This window comes from Scyliorhinus torazame, chromosome 1 (genome assembly GCF_047496885.1).
Source record: "Scyliorhinus torazame isolate Kashiwa2021f chromosome 1, sScyTor2.1, whole genome shotgun sequence".
NCBI classification, from domain to species: domain Eukaryota; kingdom Metazoa; phylum Chordata; class Chondrichthyes; order Carcharhiniformes; family Scyliorhinidae; genus Scyliorhinus; species Scyliorhinus torazame.
In genome coordinates, this window is record NC_092707.1 from 228,399,548 (window position 1) to 228,422,212 (window position 22,665).

Sequence of the window (22,665 nt, forward strand, 5' to 3'; positions counted from 1 at the left end):
TCAGGACTATGACCCCAAGGACAGTCTCACTCCCACTGTGCCCCAAACGACAGTCTCATTCCCGACTGTGAGCCCAAAGTCTGTTTCGTTCCCGACTGTGAGCCCAAGGACAGTCTCGTTCATGGTTGTGAGCCCCAGGACAGTCTCATTCCCGACAGTGAGCCCAGGTAGAGCCTCATTCCCGACTGTGAGCCCAAGGACAGTTTCATTCCCGACTGTGAGCCCAAGGAGAGTCGCGCTCACGAATGTGAGATCAAGTACAGTCTCATTCCCGACTGTGCGCCCAAGTGGAGCCTCATTCCCGACTGTGAGCCAAGGACAGTCTCATTCCCGACTGTGAGCCCAAGGACAGTCCCATTCCCGACTGTGAGCCTAAGGACAGTCTCGCTCGTGACTGTGAGCCCAATTACAGTCTCATTCCCGACTGTGAGCCCAAGGACAGTCTCTCTCCCGAAGGTGAGTCCAAGGACAGTCTCATTCCCTACTCTGAGTCCAAGGTCTGTTTCGTTCCCGACTGTGAGCCCAAGGACAGTCTCGGTCACGACTGTGACATCACGTAGAGCCTCATTCCCGACTGTGAGCCAAGGACAGTCTCCTTCCTGACTGTGAGCCCAAGGATAGTCTCATTCCCGACTGTGAGCTCATGGACAGTCTCATTCCCGACAGTGAGCCGAAGGAGAGTTTCATTCCTGACTGTGAGACCTAGGTCAGTCTCGCTCACGACTGGGAGCCCAAGGACAGTCTGACTCCCGCTGAGACACGAAGGACAGTCTCGCTAGCGACTGTGAGCCCAAGGACAGTTTCATTCCCGACTGCGAGCCCAAGGAGAGTCTCGCTCACGACTGTGAGCTCCAGGACATTTTCGTTCCTGACTGTGAGCCGAAGGACAGTCTCATTCCCGACTGTGAGCCCAAAGACAGTCCCATACCCGACTGTGAGCCCAAGGACAGTACCATTCCCGACTGTGAGCCCAAGGACAGTCTCATTCCCGACTGTGAGTCCAAGGACAGTCTCGTCAGGACTAAGACCCCAAGGACAGTCTCATTCCCGCTGTGCCCCAAACGACAGTCTCATTCCCGACTGTGAGCCCAAAGTCTGTTTCGTTCCCGACTGTGAGCCCAAGGACAGTCTCGCTCATGGTTGGGAGCCCCAGGACAGTCTCGTTCCCGACAGTGAGCCCAAGTAGAGCCTCATTCCCGACTTTGAGCCCAAGGACAGTTTCATTCCCGACTGTGAGCCCAAGGAGAGTCTCGCTCACGACTGTGAGCCCAAGTACAGTCTCATTCCCGACTGTGCGCCCAAGTGGAGCCTCATTCCCGACTGTGAGCCAAGGACAGTCTCTCTCCCGAAGGTGAGTCCATGGACAGTCTCATTCCCGACTCTGAGTCCAAGGTCTGTTTCGTTCCCGACTGTGAGCCCAAGGACAGTCTCGGTCACGACTGTGAGCCCAAGTAGAGCCTCATTCCCGCCTATGACCCCAAGGTCCGACTCATTCCCGACTGTGAGCTCATGCACAGTCTCATTCCCGACTGTGAGCCGAAGGAGAGTTTCATTCCTGACTGCGAGCCCTAGGTCAGTCTTGCTCACGACTGGGAGCCCAAGGACAGTCTCACTCCCTCTGAGACACTAAGGACAGTCTCGCTCGCGACTGTGAGCCCAAGGACTGTTTCATTCCCGACTGTGAGCCCAAGGAGAGTCTCGCTCACGACTGTGTGCCCCAGGACACTTTCGTTCCTGACTGTGAGCCGAAGGACAGTCTCATTCCAGACTGTGAGCCCAAAGACAGTCCCATTCCCAACTGTGAGCCCAAGGACAGTCCCATTCCCGACTGTGAGCCCAAGGACAGTCTCATTCCCGACTGTGAGTCCAAGGACAGTCTCGTCAGGACTATGACCCCAAGGACAGTCTCACTCCCACTGTGCCCCAAACGACAGTCTCATTCCCGACTGTGAGCCCAAAGTCTGTTTCGTTCCCGACTGTGAGCCCAAGGACAGTCTCGTTCATGGTTGTGAGCCCCAGGACAGTCTCATTCCCGACAGTGAGCCCAGGTAGAGCCTCATTCCCGACTGTGAGCCCAAGGACAGTTTCATTCCCGACTGTGAGCCCAAGGAGAGTCGCGCTCACGAATGTGAGATCAAGTACAGTCTCATTCCCGACTGTGCGCCCAAGTGGAGCCTCATTCCCGACTGTGAGCCAAGGACAGTCTCATTCCCGACTGTGAGCCCAAGGACAGTCTCGCTCATGACTGTGACCCAAGGACAGACTCATTCCCGACTGAGTCCAAGGACAGTCCCATTGCCGACTGTGAGCCCAAGGACAGCCGCATTCCCGCCTGTGAGCCCAAGGACAGTCTCATTCCCGACTGAGATCGCAAGGAAAGTCACATTCCAGACTGTGAGCCCAAGGACAGTCTCATTCCCGACTGTGAGCCAAAGGACAGTCCTATTCCCGCCTATGAGCCCAAGGACAGTCTCATTCCCGACGGGGATCGCAAGGCCAGTCTCATTCTCGACTGTGAGCCCAAGGATAGTCTCATTCCCGACTGTGAGCTCATGGACAGTCTCATTCCCGACTGTGAGCCGAAGGAGAGTTTCATTCCTGACTGTGAGCCCTCGGTCAGTCTCGCTCACGACTGGGAGCCCAAGGACAGCCTCACTCCCGCTGAGACACTAAGGACAGTCTCGCTCGCGACTGTGAGCCCAAGCACAGTTTCATTCCCGACTGTGAGCTCAAGGACAGTCTCATTCCCGACTGTGAGTCCAAGGACAGTGTCGTCAGGACTATGACCCCTAGGACAGTCTCACTCCCGCTGTGCACCAAACGACAGTCTCATTCCCGACTGTGAGCCCAAAGTCAGTCGCGCTCACGACTGGGAGCCCAAGGACAGTCTCACTCCCGCTGAGACACTAAGGACAGTCTCGCTCGCGACTGTGAGCCCAAGCACAGTTTCATTCCCGACTGTAATCCCAAGGAGAGTCTCGCTCGCGAATGTGAGCCCAAGGACAGTCTCATTCCCGACTGTGAGCCCCAGGACAATCTCTCTCCCGAAGTCGAGTCCAAGGAAAGTCTAATTTCCGACTATGAGTCCAAGGACAGTCCCATTCCCGACTGTGAGCCTAAGGACAGTCTCGCTCGTGACTGTGAGCCCAATTACAGTCTCATTCCGGACTGTGAGCCCAAGGACAGTCTCTCTCCCATAGGTTAGTCCAAGGTCAGTCTCAGTCCTGACTCTGAGTCCAAGGTCTGTTTCGTTCCCGACTGTGAGCCTAAGGAGAGCCCCATTCCCGACTGTGAGCCAAGGACAGTCTCACTCCCGACTGTGCGCCCAAGGACAGTCTCATTCCCGACTGTGAGCCCAAGGACAGTCCTATTCCCGCCTGTGAGCCCAAGGACAGTCTCATTCCCGACTGAGATCGCAATGACAGTCTCATTCCCGACTGTGAGCCCAAGTATAGTCTCATTCCCGACTGTGAGCTCATGGACAGTCTCATTCCCGACTGTGAGCCGAAGGTGAGTTTCATTCCTGACTAGGTCAGTCTCGCTCACGACTGGGAGCCCAAGGACAGTCTCACTCCCGCTGAGACACTGAGGACAGTCTCGCTCGCGACTGTGAGCCCAAGCACAGTTTCATTCCCGTCTGTGATCCCAAGGAGAGTCTCGCTCACGACTGTGAGCACAAGGACAGTCTCATTCCCGACTGTGAGCCCCAGGACAATCTCTCTCCCGAAGTCGAGTCCAAGGAAAGTCTAATTTCCGACTATGAGTCCAAGGACAGTCTCATTCCCGACTCTGAGCCCAAGGTCGGTTTCGTTCCCGACTGTGAGCCCAAGGACAGTCCCATTCCCGACTGTGAGCCCAAGGACAGTCCCATTCCCGACTGTGAGCCCAAGGACAGTCTCATTCCCGACTGTGAGTCCAAGGACTGTCTCGTCACGACTGAGCCAAAGGACGGTCTCGCTCATGGTTCTGAGCACCAGGACAGTCTCAATCCTGACTGTGAGCCCAAGGACAGTCTCATTCCCGACTGTGAGCCCAAGTGGAGCCTCATTCCCGACTGTGAGCCAAGGACAGTCTCGCGCACGACTGTGAGCCCAAGGACAGTCTCATTTCCGACTGTGAGTCCAAGGATAGTCCCATTCCCGACTGTGAGCCAAAGGACAGTCCCATTCCCGGCTGTTAGTCCAAAGTCTGTTTCGTTCCCGACTGTGAGCCCAAGGACAGTCTCGCTCATGGTTGTGAGCCCCAGGACAGTCTGATTCCTGACTGTGAGCCCAAGGACAGTCTCATTAACGACTGTGAGCCCAAGTGGAGCCTCATTCCCGACTGTGAGCCAAGGACAGTCTCATTCCCGACTGTGAGCCCAAGGACAGTCTCGCGCACGACTGTGAGTCCAAGGACAGTCTCATTTCCGACTGTGAGCCAAAGGACAGTCCCATTCCCGACTGTGAGCCCCAGGACAGTCCCATTCCCGACTGTGAGCCTAAGGACAGTCTCGCTCGTGACTGTGAGCCCAATTACAGTCTCATTCCCGACTGCGAGCCCAAGGACAGTCTCTCTCCCGAAGGTTAGTCCAAGGTCAGTCTCATTCCCGACTCTGAGTCCAAGGTCTGTTTCGTTCCCGACTGTGAGCCCAAGGACAGTCTCGGTCACGACTGTGAGCCCAAGTAGAGCCTCATTCCCGACTGTGAGCCAAGGACAGTCTCTTTCCCGACTGAGCGCGCAAGGACAGTCTCATTTCCGATTGTGAGCCCAAATAGAGCCTCATTCCTGACTGTGAGCCCAAGGATAGTCTCATTCCTGACTGTGAGCTCATGGACAGTCTCATTCCCGACTGTGAGCCGAAGAAGAGATTCATTCCTGACTGTGAGCCCTAGGTCAGTCTCGCTCACGACTGGGAGCGCATGGATAGTCTCACTCCCGCTGAGACACTAAGGACAGTCTGCCTCGCGACTGTGAGCCCAAGGACAGTTTCATTCCCGACAGTGAACCCAAGGAGAGTCTCGCTCCCGACTGTGAGCCCAAGGACAGTCTCATTCCCGACTGTGAGTCCAAGGGCACTCTCGTCAGGACTATGATCCCAAGGACAGTCTCACTCCCGCTGTGCCCCAAACGACAGTCTCATTCCCGACTGTGAGCCCAAAGTCTGTTTCGTTCCCGACTGTGAGCCCAAGGACAGTCTCGCTCATGGTTGGGAGCCCCAGGACAGTCTCATTCCCGACAGTGAGCCCAAGTAGAGCCTCATTCCCGACTGTGAGCCCAAGGACAGTCTCATTCCCGACTGTGCGCCCAAGTGGAGCTTCATTCCCGACTGTGAGCCAAGGACAGTCTCTCTCCCGAAGGTGAGCCGAAGGACAGTTTCATTCCTGACTGTGAGCCCAAGGTCAGTCGCGCTCACGACTGGGAGCCCAAGGAAAGTCTCACTCCCGCTGAGACAATAAGGACAGTCTCGCTCGCGACTGTGAGCCCAAGGACAGTTTCATTCCCGACTGTGAGCCCAAGGAGAGTCTCGCTCACGACTGTGAGCCCCAGGACACTTTCGTTCCTGACTGTGAGCCGAAGGACAGTCTCGCTCATGGCTGTGAGCCCCAGGACAGTCTCGTTCCCGACAGTGAGCCCAAGTAGAGCCTCAATCCCGACTGTGAGCCCAAGGACAGTCTCAGTCCCGACTGTGAGCCCAAGTAGAGCCTCATTAACGACTGTGAGCTCAAATACAGTCTCATTCCCGACTGTGAGCCGAAGGACAGTTTCATTCCTGATTGTGAGCCGAAGGTCAGTCGCGCTCACGACTGGGAGCCCAAGGAAAGTCTCACTCCCGCTGAGACAATAAGGACAGTCTCGCTCGAGACTGTGAGCCCAAGTACAGTCTCATTCCCGACTGTGCGACTAAGTGGAGCCTCATTCCCGACTGTGAGCCAAGGACAGTCCCATTCCCGACTGTGAGCCCAAGGAGAGTCTCGCTCACGACTGTGAGCCCAAGTACAGCCTCATTCCCAACTGTGCGCCCACGTGGAGCCTCATTCCCGACTGTGAGCCAAGGACAGTCTCATTCCCGACTGTGAGCCCAAGGACAGTCTCGCTCACGACTGTGAGCCCAAGGACAGTCTCATTCCCGACTGAGCCCAAGGACAGTCCCATTGCTGACTGTGAGCCCAAGGACAGTCCTATTCCCGCCTGTGAGCCCAAGGACAGTCTCATTCCCGACTGAGATCGTAAGGACAGTCTCATTCCCGACTGTGCGCCCAAGGACAGTCTCATTCCCGACTGTGAGCCCAAGGACAGTCCTATTCCCGCCTGTGAGCCCAAGGACAGTCTCATTCCCGACTGAGATCGCAATGACAGTCTCATTCCCGACTGTGAGCCCAAGGATAGTCTCATTCCCGACTGTGAGCTCATGGTCAGTCTCATTCCCGACTGTGAGCCGAAGGAGAGTTTCATTCCTGACTGTGAGCCCTAGGTCAGTCTCGCTCACGACTAGGAGCCCAAGGAGAGTCTCGCTCACGACTGTGAGCCCAAAGACAGTCTCATTCCCGACTGTGAGCCCCAGGACAATCTCTCTCCCGAAGTAGAGTCCAAGGAAAGTCTAATTTCCGACTATGAGTCCAAGGACAGTCTCATTCCCGGCTCTGAGCCCAAGGTCTTTTTCGTTCCCGACTGTGAGCCCAAGGACAGTCCCATTCCCGACTGTGAGCCCAAGCACAGTCCCATTCCCGAATGTGAGCCCAAGGACAGTCTCATTCCCGACTGTGAGTCCAAGGACAGTCTCGTCACGACTGTGAGCACAAGGGCAGTCTCGCTCATGGTTCTGAGCCCCAGGACAGTCACAATCCTGACTGTGAGCCCAAGGACAGTCTCATTCCCGACTGTGAGACCAAGTGGAGCCTCATTCCCGACTGTGAGCCAAGGACAGTCTCGCTCACGACTGTGAGCCCAAGGACAGTCTCATTCCCGACTGTGAGCCCCAGGACAATCTCTCTCCCGAAGTCGAGTCCAAGGAAAGTCTAATTTCCGACTATGAGTCCAAGGACAGTCTCATTCCCGACTCTGAGCCCAAGGTCTTTTTCGTTCCCGACTGTGAGCCCAAGGACAGTCCCATTCCCGACTGTGAGCCCAAGGAAAGTCCCATTCCCGACTGTGAGCCCAAGGACAGTCCCATTCCCGAATGTGAGCCCAAGGACAGTCTCATTCCCGAATGTGAGCCCAAGGACAGTCTCATTCCCGACTGTGAGTCCAAGGACAGCCTCGTCACGACTGTGAGCCCAAGGGCGGTCTCGCTCATGGTTCTGAGCCCCAGGACAGTCTCATTCCCGACAGTGAGCCCAAGTAGAGCCTCATTCCCGACTGTGAGCCGAAGGACAGTCTCAGTCCCGACTGTGAGCCCAAGTAGAGCCTCATTAACGACTGCGAGCTCAAATACAGTCTCATTCCCGACTGTGAGCCGAAGGTCACTCGCGCTCACGACTGGGAGCCCAAGGAAAGTCGCACTCCCGCTGAGACAATAAGGACAGTCTCGCTCGCGACTGTGAGCCCAAGGACAGTATCATTGCCGACTGTGAGCCCAAGGAGAGTCTCGCTCACGACTGTGAGCCCCAGGACATGTCTCATTTCCGACTGTGAGTCCAAGGATAGTCCCATTCCCGACTGTGAGCCAAAGGACAGTCCCATTCCCGGCTGTGAGTCCAAAGTCTGTTTCGTTCCCGACTGTGAGCCCAAGGACAGTCTCGCTCATGGTTGTGAGCCCCAGGACAGTCTCATTCCTGACTGTGAGCCCAAGGACAGTCTCATTACCTACTGTGAGCCCATGTGGAGCCTCATTCCCGACTGTGAGCCAAGGACAGTCTCATTCCCGACTGTGAGCCCAAGGACAGTCTCTCTCCCGAAGGTGAGTCCAAGGACAGTCTCATTCCCTACTCTGAGTCCAAGGTCTGTTTCGTTCCCGACTGTGAGCCCAAGGACAGTCTCGGTCACGACTGTGACATCACGTAGAGCCTCATTCCCGACTGTGAGCCAAGGACAGTCTCCTTCCCGACTAAGCGCGAAAGGACAGTCTCATTTCCGATTGTGAGCCCAAATCGAGCCTCCTTCCTGACTGTGAGCCCAAGGATAGACTCATTCCCGACTGTGAGCTCATGGACAGTCTCATTCCCGACTGTGAGCCGAAGGAGAGTTTCATTCCTGACTGTGAGACCTAGGTCAGTCTCGCTCACAACTGGGAGCCCAAGGACAGTCTCACTCCCGCTGAGACACTAAGGACAGTCTCGCTCGCGACTGTGAGCCCAAGGACAGTTTCATTCCCGACTGTGAGCACAAGGAGAGTCTCGCTCACGACTGTGAGCCCCAGGACACTTTCGTTCCTGACTGTGAGCCGAAGGACAGTCTCATTCCCGACTGTGAGCCCAAAGACAATCCCATTCCCGACTGTGAGCCCAAGGACAGTCTCATTCCCGACTGTGAGTCCAAGGACAGTCTCGTCAGGACTATGACCCCAAGGACAGTCTCACTCCCGCTGTGCCACAAACGACAGTCTCATTCCTGACTGTGAGCCCAAAGTCTGTTTCGTTCCCGACTGTGAGCCCAAGGACAGTCTCGCTCATGGTTGGGAGCCCCAGGACAGTCTCATTCCCGACAGTGAGCCCAAGTAGAGCCTCATTCCCGACTGTGAGCCCAAGGACAGTTTCTTTCCCGACTGTGAGCCCAAGGAGAGTCTCGCTCACGACTGTGAGCCCAAGTACAGTCTCGTTCCCGACTGTGCGCCCAAGTGGAGCCTCATTCCCGACTGTGAGCCAAGGACAGTCTCTCTCCCGAAGGTGATTCCATGGACAGTCTCATTCCCGACTCTGAGTCCAAGGTCTGTTTCCTTCCCGACTGTGAGCCCAAGGACAGTCTCGGTCACGACTGTGAGCCCAAGTAGAGCCTCATTCCCGGCTGTGACCCCAAGGACCGTCTCATTCCCGACTGTGAGCTCATGGACAGTCTCATTCAAACTGTGAGCCGAAGGAGAGTTTCATTCCTGACTGTGAGCCCTCGGTTAGTCTCGCTCACGACTGGGAGCCCAAGGACAGTCTCACTCCCGACTGTGAGCTCAAGGACAGTCTCGCTCACGACTGTGAGCCCAGGTAGAGCCTCATTCACGACTGTGAGCCCAAGGACAGTCTCATTCCCGACTGAGCCCAAGGACAGTCCCATTGCTGACTGTGAGCCCAAGGACAGTCCTATTCCCGCCTGTGAGCCCAAGGACAGTCTCATTCCCGACTGAGATCGTAAGGACAGTCTCATTCCCGACTGTGCGCCCAAGGACAGTCTCATACCCGACTGTGAGCCCAAGGACAGTCCTATTCCCGCCTGTGAGCCCAAGGACAGTCTCATTCCCGACTGAGATCGCAATGACAGTCTCATTCCCGACTGTGAGCCCAAGGATAGTCTCATTCCCGACTGTGTGCCCAAGGAGAGTCTCGCTCACGATTCTGAGCCCAAGTACAGTCTCATTCCCGACTGTGCGCCCTAGTGGAGCCTCATTCGCGACTGTGAGCCCAAGGACAGTCCTATTCCCGCCTGTGAGCCCAAGGACTGTCTCAATCCCGACTGAGATCGCAATGACAGTCTCATTCCCGACTGTGAGCCCAAGGATAGTCTCATTGCCGACTGTGAGCTCATGGGCAGTCTCATTCCCGACTGTGAGCCGAAGGAGAGTTTCATTCCTTACTGTGAGCCCTAGGTCAGTCTCGCTCACGACTGCGAGCCCAAGGACAGTCTCACTCCCGCAGAGACACTAAGGACAGTCTCGCTCGTGACTGTGAGCCCAAACACAGTTTCATTCCCGACTGTGATCCCAAGGAGAGTCTCGCTCACGACTGTGAGCCCAAGGACAGTCTCATTCCCGACTGTGAGCCCCAGGACAATCTCTCTCCCGAAGTCGAGTCCAAGGAAAGTCTAATTTCCGACTATGAGTCCAAGGACAGTCTCATTCCCGACTCTGAGCTCAAGGTCTTTTTCGTTCCCGACTGTGAGCCCAAGGACAGTCCCATTCCCGACTGTGAGCCCAAGGACAGTCCCATTCCCGAATGTGAGCCCAAGGACAGTCTCATTCCCGACTGTGAGTCCAAGGACAGTCTCGTCACTCTTGTGAGCCCAAGGACGGTCTCGCTCATGGTTCTGAGCCCCACGCCAGTCACAATCCTGACTGTGAGCCCAAGGACAGTCTCATTCCCGACTGTGAGCCCAAGTGGAGCCTCATTCCCGACTGTGAGCCAAAAGTCTGTTTCGTTCCCGACTGTGAGCCCAAGGACAGTCTCGCTCATGGTTGTGAGCCCCAGGACAGTCTCATTCCCGACAGTGAGCCCAAGTAGAGCCTCATTCCCGCCTGTGAGGCGAAGGACAGTTTCATTCCTGACTGTGAGCCCAAGGACACTCGCGCTCACGACTGGGAGCCCAAGGAAAGTCTCACTCCCGCTGAGACAATAAGGACAGTCTCGCACGCGACTGTGAGCCCAAGGACAGTTTCATTCCCGACTGTGAGCCCAAGGAGAGTCTCGCTCACGACTGTGCGCCCCAGTACAGACTCATTTCCGACTGTGAGACCAAGGATAGTCCCATTCCCGACTGTGAGCCAAAGGACAGTCCCATTCCCGGCTGTGAGTCCAAAGTCTGTTTCGTTCCCGACTGTGAGCCCAAGGACAGTCTCGCTCATGGTTGTGAGCCCCGGGACAGTCTCATTCCTGACTGTGAGCCCAAGGACAGTCTCATTACCGGCTGTGAGACCAAGTGGAGCCTCATTCCCGACTGTGAGCCAAGGACAGTCTCATTCCCGACTGTGAGCCCAAGGACAGTCTCGCGCACGACTGTGAGCCCAAGGACAGTCTCATTTCCGACTGTGAGCCCAAGGACAGTCCCATTCCCGACTGTGAGCCCAAGGACAGTCCCATTCCCGACTGTGAGCCTAAGGACAGTCTCGCTCGTGACTGTGAGCCCAATTACAGTCTCATTCCCGACTGTGAGCCCAAGGACAGTCTCTCTCCCGAAGGTGAGTCCAAGGACAGTCTCATTCCCTACTCTGAGTCCAAGGTCTGTTTCGTTCCCGACTGTGAGCCCAAGGACAGTCTCGGTCACGACTGTGACATCACGTAGAGCCTCATTCCCGACTGTGAGCCAAGGACAGTCTCCTTCCTGACTGTGAGCCCAAGGATAGTCTCATTCCCGACTGTGAGCTCATGGACAGTCTCATTCCCGACAGTGAGCCGAAGGAGAGTTTCATTCCTGACTGTGAGACCTAGGTCAGTCTCGCTCACGACTGGGAGCCCAAGGACAGTCTGACTCCCGCTGAGACACGAAGGACAGTCTCGCTAGCGACTGTGAGCCCAAGGACAGTTTCATTCCCGACTGCGAGCCCAAGGAGAGTCTCGCTCACGACTGTGAGCTCCAGGACATTTTCGTTCCTGACTGTGAGCCGAAGGACAGTCTCATTCCCGACTGTGAGCCCAAAGACAGTCCCATACCCGACTGTGAGCCCAAGGACAGTACCATTCCCGACTGTGAGCCCAAGGACAGTCTCATTCCCGACTGTGAGTCCAAGGACAGTCTCGTCAGGACTAAGACCCCAAGGACAGTCTCATTCCCGCTGTGCCCCAAACGACAGTCTCATTCCCGACTGTGAGCCCAAAGTCTGTTTCGTTCCCGACTGTGAGCCCAAGGACAGTCTCGCTCATGGTTGGGAGCCCCAGGACAGTCTCATTCCCGACAGTGAGCCCAAGTAGAGCCTCATTCCCGACTTTGAGCCCAAGGACAGTTTCATTCCCGACTGTGAGCCCAAGGAGAGTCTCGCTCACGACTGTGAGCCCAAGTACAGTCTCATTCCCGACTGTGCGCCCAAGTGGAGCCTCATTCCCGACTGTGAGCCAAGGACAGTCTCTCTCCCGAAGGTGAGTCCATGGACAGTCTCATTCCCGACTCTGAGTCCAAGGTCTGTTTCGTTCCCGACTGTGAGCCCAAGGACAGTCTCGGTCACGACTGTGAGCCCAAGTAGAGCCTCATTCCCGCCTATGACCCCAAGGTCCGACTCATTCCCGACTGTGAGCTCATGCACAGTCTCATTCCCGACTGTGAGCCGAAGGAGAGTTTCATTCCTGACTGCGAGCCCTAGGTCAGTCTTGCTCACGACTGGGAGCCCAAGGACAGTCTCACTCCCTCTGAGACACTAAGGACAGTCTCGCTCGCGACTGTGAGCCCAAGGACAGTTTCATTCCCGACTGTGAGCCCAAGGAGAGTCTCGCTCACGACTGTGTGCCCCAGGACACTTTCGTTCCTGACTGTGAGCCGAAGGACAGTCTCATTCCAGACTGTGAGCCCAAAGACAGTCCCATTCCCAACTGTGAGCCCAAGGACAGTCCCATTCCCGACTGTGAGCCCAAGGACAGTCTCATTCCCGACTGTGAGTCCAAGGACAGTCTCGTCAGGACTATGACCCCAAGGACAGTCTCACTCCCACTGTGCCCCAAACGACAGTCTCATTCCCGACTGTGAGCCCAAAGTCTGTTTCGTTCCCGACTGTGAGCCCAAGGACAGTCTCGTTCATGGTTGTGAGCCCCAGGACAGTCTCATTCCCGACAGTGAGCCCAGGTAGAGCCTCATTCCCGACTGTGAGCCCAAGGACAGTTTCATTCCCGACTGTGAGCCCAAGGAGAGTCGCGCTCACGAATGTGAGATCAAGTACAGTCTCATTCCCGACTGTGCGCCCAAGTGGAGCCTCATTCCCGACTGTGAGCCAAGGACAGTCTCATTCCCGACTGTGAGCCCAAGGACAGTCTCGCTCATGACTGTGACCCAAGGACAGACTCATTCCCGACTGAGTCCAAGGACAGTCCCATTGCCGACTGTGAGCCCAAGGACAGCCGCATTCCCGCCTGTGAGCCCAAGGACAGTCTCATTCCCGACTGAGATCGCAAGGAAAGTCACATTCCAGACTGTGAGCCCAAGGACAGTCTCATTCCCGACTGTGAGCCAAAGGACAGTCCTATTCCCGCCTATGAGCCCAAGGACAGTCTCATTCCCGACGGGGATCGCAAGGCCAGTCTCATTCTCGACTGTGAGCCCAAGGATAGTCTCATTCCCGACTGTGAGCTCATGGACAGTCTCATTCCCGACTGTGAGCCGAAGGAGAGTTTCATTCCTGACTGTGAGCCCTCGGTCAGTCTCGCTCACGACTGGGAGCCCAAGGACAGCCTCACTCCCGCTGAGACACTAAGGACAGTCTCGCTCGCGACTGTGAGCCCAAGCACAGTTTCATTCCCGACTGTGAGCTCAAGGACAGTCTCGCTCACGGCTGTGAGCCCAGGTAGAGCCTCATTCCCGACTGTGACCCCAAGGACCGTCTCATTTCCGACTGCGACACCACGTAGAGCCACATTCCCGACTGTGAGCCAAGGACAGTCTCCTTCCCGACTGAGAGCGCAAGGACAGTCTCATTCCCGACTGTGAGCCCAAGTGGAGCCTCATTCCCGACTGTGAGCCCAAGGACAGTCTCGCGCACGACTGTGAGCCCAAGGACAGTTTCATTCCCGATTGTGAACCCAAGGAGAGTCTCGCTCACGACTGTGAGCCCCAGGTCACTTTCGTTCCTGACTGTGAGCCAAAGGACAGTCTCATTCCCGACTGTGAGCCCAAAGACAGTCCCATTCCCGACTGTGAGCCCAAGGACAGTCCCATTCCCGACTGTGAGCCCAAGGACAGTCCCATTCCCGACTGTGAGCCCAAGGACAGTCTCATTCCCGACTGTGAGTCCAAGGACAGTCTCGTCAGGACTATGACCCCAAGGACAGTCTCACTCCTGCTGTGCCCCAAACGACAGTCTCATTCCCTACTGTGAGCCCAAAGTCTGTTTCGTTCCCGACTGTGACCCGAAGGACAGTCTCGCTCATGGTTGTGAGCCCCAGGACAGTCTCATTCCCGACAGTGAGCCCAAGTAGGGCCTCATTCCCGACTGTGAGCCCAAGGACTGTCTCAGTCCCGACTGTGAGCCCAAGTAGAGCCTCATTAACGACTGTGAGCTCAAATACAGTCTCATTCACGACTGTGAGCCGAAGGACAGTTTCATTCCTGACTGTGAGCCCAAGGTCAGTCGCGCTCACGACTGGGAGCCCAAGGAAAGTCTCACTCCCGCTGAGACAATAAGGACAGTCTCGCTCGCGGCTGTGAGCCCAAGGACAGTTTCATTCCCGACTGTGAGCCCAAGTACAGTCTCATTCCCGACTGTGAGCCCAAGGACAGTCTCATTCCCGACTGTGAGCCCCAGGACAATCTCTCTCCCGAAGTCGAGTCCAAGGACTGTCTCGTCACGACTGAGCCCAAGGACGGTCTCGCTCATGGTTCTGAGCCCCAGGACAGTCTCAATCCTGACTGTGAGCCCAAGGACAGTCCCATTCCCGACTGTGAGCCCAAGGAGAGTCTCGCTCACGATTCTGAGCCCAAGTACAGTCTCATTCCCGACTGTGCGCCCTAGTGGAGCCTCATTCCCGACTGTGAGTCAAGGACAGTCCTATTCCCGCCTGTGAGCCCAAGGACAGTCTCATTCCCGACTGAGATCGTAAGGACAGTCTCATTCCCGACTGTGCGCCCAAGGACAGTCTCATTCGCGACTGTGAGCCCAAGGACAGTCCTATTCCCGCCTGTGAGCCCAAGGACTGTCTCATTCCCGACTGAGATCGCAATGACAGTCTCATTCCCGACTGTGAGCCCAAGGATAGTCTCGTTCCCGACTGTGAGCTCATGGGCAGTCTCATTCCCGACTGTGAGCCGAAGGAGAGTTTCATTCCTTACTGTGAGCCCTAGGTCAGTCTCGCTCACGACTGCGAGCACAAGGACAGTCTCACTCCCGCAGAGACACTAAGGACAGTCTCGCTCGTGACTGTGAGCCCAAGCACAGTTTCATTCCCGACTGTGATCCCAAGGAGAGTCTCGCTCACGACTGTGAGCCCAAGGACAGTCTCATTCCCGACTGTGAGCCCCAGGACAATCTCTCTCCCGAAGTCGAGTCCAAGGTAAGTCTAATTTCCGACTATGAGTCCAAGGACAGTCTCATTCCCGACTCTGAGCCCAAGGTCTTTTTCGTTCCCGACTGTGAGCCCAAGGACAGTCCCATTCCCGACTGTGAGCCCAAGGACAGTCCCATTCCCGAATGTGAGCCCAAGGACAGTCTCATTCCCGACTGTGAGTCCAAGGACAGTCTCGTCACGCCTGTGAGCCCAAGGACGGTCTCGCTCATGGTTCTGAGCCCCACGCCAGTCACAATCCTGACTGTGAGCCCAAGGACAGTCTCATTCCCGACTGTGAGCCCAAGTGGAGCCTCATTCCCGACTGTGAGCCAAAAGTCTGTTTCGTTCCCGACTGTGAGCCCAAGGACAGTCTCGCTCATGGTTGTGAGCCCCAGGACAGTCTCATTCCCGACAGTGAGCCCAAGTAGAGCCTCATTCCCGCCTGTGAGGCGAAGGACAGTTTCATTCCTGACAGTGAGCCCAAGGACACTCGCGCTCACGACTGGGAGCCCAAGGAAAGTCTCACTCCCGCTGAGACAATAAGGACAGTCTCGCACGCGACTGTGAGCCCAAGGACAGTTTCATTCCCGACTGTGAGCCCAAGGAGAGTCTCGCTCACGACTGTGCGCCCCAGTACAGTCTCATTTCCGACTGTGAGACCAAGGATAGTCCCATTCCCGACTGTGAGCCAAAGGACAGTCCCATTCCCGGCTGTGAGTCCAAAGTCTGTTTCGTTCCCGACTGTGAGCCCAAGAACAGTCTCGCTTATGGTTGTGAGCCCCGGGACAGTCTCATTCCTGACTGTGAGCCCAAGGACAGTCTCATTACCGGCTGTGAGACCAAGTGGAGCCTCATTCCCGACTGTGAGCCAAGGACAGCCTCATTCCCGACTGTGAGCCCAAGGACAGTCTCGCGCACGACTGTGAGCCCAAGGACAGTCTCATTTCCGACTGTGAGCCCAAGGACAGTCCCATTCCCGACTGTGAGCCCAAGGACAGTCCCATTGCCGACTGTGAGCCTAAGGACAGTCTCGCTCGTGACTGTGAGCCCAATTACAGTCTCATTCCCGACTGTGAGCCCAAGGACAGTCTCTCTCCCGAAGGTGAGTCCAAGGACAGTCTCATTCCCGACTGTGAGTCCAAGGTCTGTTTCGTTCCCGACTGTGAGCCCAAGGACAGTCTCGGTCACGACTGTGACATCACGTAGAGCCTCATTCCCGACTGTGAGCCAAGGACAGTCTCCTTCCTGACTGTGAGCCCAAGGATAGTCTCATTCCCGACTGTGAGCTCATGGACAGTCTCATTCCCGACAGTGAGCCGAAGGAGAGTTTCATTCCTGACTGTGAGACCTAGGTCAGTCTCGCTCACGACTGGGAGCCCAAGGACAGTCTGACTCCCGCTGAGACACTAAGGACAGTCTCGCTAGCGACTGTGAGCCCAAGGACAGTTTCATTCACGACTGCGAGCCCAAGGAGAGTCTCGCTCACGACTGTGAGCTCCAGGACATTTTCGTTCCTGACTGTGAGCCGAAGGACAGTCTCATTCCCGACTGTGAGCCCAAAGACAGTCCCATACCCGACTGTGAGCCCAAGGACAGTCCCATTCCCGACTGTGAGCCCAAGGACAGTCTCATTCCCGACTGTGAGTCCAAGGACAGTCTCGTCAGGACTAAGACCCCAAGGACAGTCTCATTCCCGCTGTGCCCCAAACGACAGTCTCATTCCCTACTGTGAGCCCAAAGTCTGTTTCGTTCCCGACTGTGAGCCCAAGGACAGTCTCGCTCATGGTTGGGAGCCCCAGGACAGTCTCATTCCCGACAGTGAGCGCAAGTAGAGCCTCATTCCCGACTTTGAGCCCAAGGACAGTTTCATTCCCGACTGTGAGTCCAAGGACAGTCTCGTCAGGACTAAGACCCCAAGGACAGTCTCATTCCCGCTGTGCCCCAAACGACAGTCTCATTCCCGACTGTGAGCCCAAAGTCTGTTTCGTTCCCGACTGTGAGCCCAAGGACAGTCTCGCTCATGGTTGGGAGCCCCAGGACAGTCTCATTCCCGACAGTGAGCCCAAGTAGAGCCTCATTCCCGACTTTGAGCCCAAGGACAGTTTCATTCCCGACTGTGAGCCCAAGGAGAGTCTCGCTCACGACTGTGAGCCCAAGTACAGTCTCGTTTCCGACTGTGCGCCCACGTGGAGCCTCATTCCCGACTGTGAGCCAAGGACAGTCTCTCTCCCGAAGGTGAGTCCATGGACAGTCTCATTCCCGACTCTGAGTCCAAGGTCTGTTTCGTTCCCGACTGTGAGCCCAAGGACAGTCTCGGTCACGAGTGTGAGCCCAAGTAGAGCCTCATTCCCGCCTATGACCCCAAGGTCCGACTCATTCCCGACTGTGAGCTCATGCACAGTCTCATTCCCGACTGTGAGCCGAAGGAGAGTTTCATTCCTGACTGCGAGCCCTAGGTCTGTCTTGCTCACGACTGGGAGCCCAAGGACAGTCTCACTCCCTCTGAGACACTAAGGACAGTCTCGCTCGCGACTGTGAGCCCAAGGACAGTTTCATTCCCGACTGTGAGCCCAAGGAGAGTCTCGCTCACGACTGTGTACCCCAGGACACTTTCGTTCCTGACTGTGAGCCGAAGGACAGTCTCATTCCAGACTGTGAGCCCAAAGACAGTCCCATTCCCAACTGTGAGCCCAAGGACAGTCCCATTCCCGACTGTGAGCCCAAGGACAGTCTCATTCCCGACTGTGAGTCCAAGGGCACTCTCGTCAGGACTATGACCCCAAGGACAGTCTCACTCCCACTGTGCCCCAAACGACAGTCTCATTCCCGACTGTGAGCCCAAAGTCTGTTTCGTTCCCGACTGTGAGCCCAAGGACAGTCTCGTTCATGGTTGTGAGCCCCAGGACAGTCTCATTCCCGACAGTGAGCCCAAGTAGAGCCTCATTCCCGACTGTGAGCCCAAGGACAGTTTCATTCCCGACTGTGAGCCCAAGGAGAGTCGCGCTCACGAATGTGAGATCAAGTACAGTCTCATTCCCGACTGTGCGCCCAAGTGGAGCCTCATTCCCGACTGTGAGCCAAGGACAGTCTCATTCCCGACTGTGAGCCCAAGGACAGTCTCGCTCATGACTGTGACCCAAGGACAGACTCATTCCCGACTGAGTCCAAGGACAGTCCCATTGCCGACTGTGAGCCCAAGGACAGCCGCATTCCCGCCTGTGAGCCCAAGGACAGTCTCATTCCCGACTGAGATCGCAAGGAAAGTCACATTCCAGACTGTGAGCCCAAGGACAGTCTCATTCCCGACTGTGAGCCAAAGGACAGTCCTATTCCCGCCTATGAGCCCAAGGACAGTCTCATTCCCGACGGGGATCGCAAGGTCAGTCTCATTCTCGACTGTGAGCCCAAGGATAGTCTCATTCCCGACTGTGAGCTCATGGACAGTCTCATTCCCGACTGTGAGCCGAAGGAGAGTTTCATTCCTGACTGGGAGCCCAAGGACAGCCTCACTCCCGCTGAGACACTAAGGACAGTCTCGCTCGCGACTGTGAGCCCAAGCACAGTTTCATTCCCGACTGTGAGCTCAAGGACAGTCTCGCTCACGGCTGTGAGCCCAGGTAGAGCCTCATTCCCGACTGTGACCCCAAGGACCGTCTCATTTCCGACTGCGACACCACGTAGAGCCACATTCCCGACTGTGAGCCAAGGACAGTCTCCTTCCCGACTGAGAGCGCAAGGACAGTCTCATTCCCGACTGTGAGCCCAAGTGGAGCCTCATTCCCGACTGTGACCCCAAGGACAGTCTCGCGCACGACTGTGAGCCCAAGGACAGTTTCATTCCCGATTGTGAACCCAAGGAGAGTCTCGCTCACGACTGTGAGCCCCAGGTCACTTTCGTTCCTGACTGTGAGCCAAAGGACAGTCTCATTCCCGACTGTGAGCCCAAAGACAGTCCCATTCCCGACTGTGAGCCCAAGGACAGTCCCAGTCCCGACTGTGAGCCCAAGGACAGTCTCATTCCCGACTGTGAGTCCAAGGACAGTCTCGTCAGGACTATGACCCCAAGGACAGTCTCACTCCTGCTGTGCCCCAAACGACAGTCTCATTCCCTACTGTGAGCCCAAAGTCTGTTTCGTTCCCGACTGTGACCCGAAGGACAGTCTCGCTCATGGTTGTGAGCCCCAGGACAGTCTCATTCCCGACAGTGAGCCCAAGTAGAGCCTCATTCCCGACTGTGAGCCCAAGGACTGTCTCAGTCCCGACTGTGAGCCCAAGTAGAGCCTCATTAACGACTGTGAGCTCTAATACAGTCTCATTCCCGACTGTGAGCCGAAGGACAGTTTCATTCCTGACTGTGAGCCCAAGGTCAGTCGCGCTCACGACTGGGAGCCCAAGGAAAGTCTCACTCCCGCTGAGACAATAAGGACAGTCTCGCTCGCGGCTGTGAGCCCAAGGACAGTTTCATTCCCGACTGTGAGCCCAAGTACAGTCTCATTCCCGACTGTGAGCCCAAGGACAGTCTCATTCCCGACTGTGAGCCCCAGGACAATCTCTCTCCCGAAGTCGAGTCCAAGGACTGTCTCGTCACGACTGAGCCCAAGGACGGTCTCGCTCATGGTTCTGAGCCCCAGGACAGTCTCAATCCTGACTGTGAGCCCAAGGACAGTCCCATTCCCGACTGTGAGCCCAAGGAGAGTCTCGCTCACGATTCTGAGCCCAAGTACAGTCTCATTCCCGACTGTGCGCCCTAGTGGAGCCTCATTCCCGACTGTGAGCCAAGGACAGTCCTATTCCCGCCTGTGAGCCCAAGGACAGTCTCATTCCCGACTGAGATCGTAAGGACAGTCTCATTCCCGACTGTGCGCCCAAGGACAGTCTCATTCGCGACTGTGAGCCCAAGGACAGTCCTATTCCCGCCTGTGAGCCCAAGGACTGTCTCATTCCCGACTGAGATCGCAATGACAGTCTCATTCCCGACTGTGAGCCCAAGGATAGTCTCATTCCCGACTGTGAGCTCATGGGCAGTCTCATTCCCGACTGTGAGCCGAAGGAGAGTTTCATTCCTTACTGTGAGCCCTAGGTCAGTCTCGCTCACGACTGCGAGCCCAAGGACAGTCTCACTCCCGCAGAGACACTAAGGACAGTCTCGCTCGTGACTGTGAGCCCAAGTACAGTTTCATTCCCGACTGTGATCCCAAGGAGAGTCTCGCTCACGACTGTGAGCCCAAGGACAGTCTCATTCCCGACTGTGAGCCCCAGGACAATCTCTCTCCCGAAGTCGAGTCCAAGGAAAGTCTAATTTCCGACTATGAGTCCAAGGACAGTCTCATTCCCGACTCTGAGCCCAAGGTCTTTTTCGTTCCCGACTGTGAGCCCAAGGACAGTCCCATTCCCGACTGTGAGCCCAAGGACAGTCCCATTCCCGAATGTGAGCCCAAGGACAGTCTCATTCCCGACTGTGAGTCCAAGGACAGTCTCGTCACGCCTGTGAGCCCAAGGACGGTCTCGCTCATGGTTCTGAGCCCCACGCCAGTCACAATCCTGACTGTGAGCCCAAGGACAGTCTCATTCCCGACTGTGAGCCCAAGTGGAGCCTCATTCCCGACTGTGAGCCAAAAGTCTGTTTCGTTCCCGACTGTGAGCCCAAGGACAGTCTCGCTCATGGTTGTGAGCCCCAGGACAGTCTCATTCCCGACAGTGAGCCCAAGTAGAGCCTCATTCCCGCCTGTGAGGCGAAGGACAGTTTCATTCCTGACAGTGAGCCCAAGGACACTCGCGCTCACGACTGGGAGCCCAAGGAAAGTCTCACTCCCGCTGAGACAATAAGGACAGTCTCGCACGCGACTGTGAGCCCAAGGACAGTTTCATTCCCGACTGTGAGCCCAAGGAGAGTCTCGCTCACGACTGTGCGCCCCAGTACAGTCTCATTTCCGACTGTGAGACCAAGGATAGTCCCATTCCCGACTGTGAGCCAAAGGACAGTCCCATTCCCGGCTGTGAGTCCAAAGTCTGTTTCGTTCCCGACTGTGAGCCCAAGAACAGTCTCGCTTATGGTTGTGAGCCCCGGGACAGTCTCGTTCCTGACTGTGAGCCCAAGGACAGTCTCATTACCGGCTGTGAGACCAAGTGGAGCCTCATTCCCGACTGTGAGCCAAGGACAGCCTCATTCCCGACTGTGAGCCCAAGGACAGTCTCGCGCACGACTGTGAGCCCAAGGACAGTCCCATTCCCGACTGTGAGCCCAAGGACAGTCCCATTCCCGACTGTGAGCCCAAGGACAGTCCCATTGCCGACTGTGAGCCTAAGGACAGTCTCGCTCGTGACTGTGAGCCCAATTACAGTCTCATTCCCGACTGTGAGCCCAAGGACAGTCTCTCTCCCGAAGGTGAGTCCAAGGACAGTCTCATTCCCTACTCTGAGTCCAAGGTCTGTTTCGTTCCCGACTGTGAGCCCAAGGACAGTCTCGGTCACGACTGTGACATCACGTAGAGCCTCATTCCCGACTGTGAGCCAAGGACAGTCTCCTTCCTGACTGTGAGCCCAAGGATAGTCTCATTCCCGACTGTGAGCTCATGGACAGTCTCATTCCCGACAGTGAGCCGAAGGAGAGTTTCATTCCTGACTGTGAGACCTAGGTCAGTCTCGCTCACGACTGGGAGCCCAAGGACAGTCTGGCTCCCGCTGAGACACTAAGGACAGTCTCGCTAGCGACTGTGAGCCCAAGGACAGTTTCATTCACGACTGCGAGCCCAAGGAGAGTCTCGCTCACGACTGTGAGCTCCAGGACATTTTCGTTCCTGACTGTGAGCCGAAGGACAGTCTCATTCCCGACTGTGAGCCCAAAGACAGTCCCATACCCGACTGTGAGCCCAAGGACAGTCCCATTCCCGACTGTGAGCCCAAGGACAGTCTCATTCCCGACTGTGAGTCCAAGGACAGTCTCGTTAGGACTAAGACCCCAAGGACAGTCTCATTCCCGCTGTGCCCCAAACGACAGTCTCATTCCCTACTGTGAGCCCAAAGTCTGTTTCGTTCCCGACTGTGAGCCCAAGGACAGTCTCGCTCATGGTTGGGAGCCCCAGGACAGTCTCATTCCCGACAGTGAGCCCAAGTAGAGCCTCATTCCCGACTTTGAGCCCAAGGACAGTTTCATTCCCGACTGTGAGCCCAAGGAGAGTCTCGCTCACGACTGTGAGCCCAAGTACAGTCTCATTTCCGACTGTGCGCCCACGTGGAGCCTCATTCCCGACTGTGAGCCAAGGACAGTCTCTCTCCCGAAGGTGAGTCCATGGACAGTCTCATTCCCGACTCTGAGTCCAAGGTCTGTTTCGTTCCCGACTGTGAGCCCAAGGACAGTCTCGGTCACGAGTGTGAGCCCAAGTAGAGCCTCATTCCCGCCTATGACCCCAAGGTCCGACTCATTCCCGACTGTGAGCTCATGCACAGTCTCATTCCCGACTGTGAGCCGAAGGAGAGTTTCATTCCTGACTGCGAGCCCTAGGTCTGTCTTGCTCACGACTGGGAGCCCAAGGACAGTCTCACTCCCTCTGAGACACTAAGGACAGTCTCGCTCGCGACTGTGAGCCCAAGGACAGTTTCATTCCCGACTGTGAGCCCAAGGAGAGTCTCGCTCACGACTGTGTAC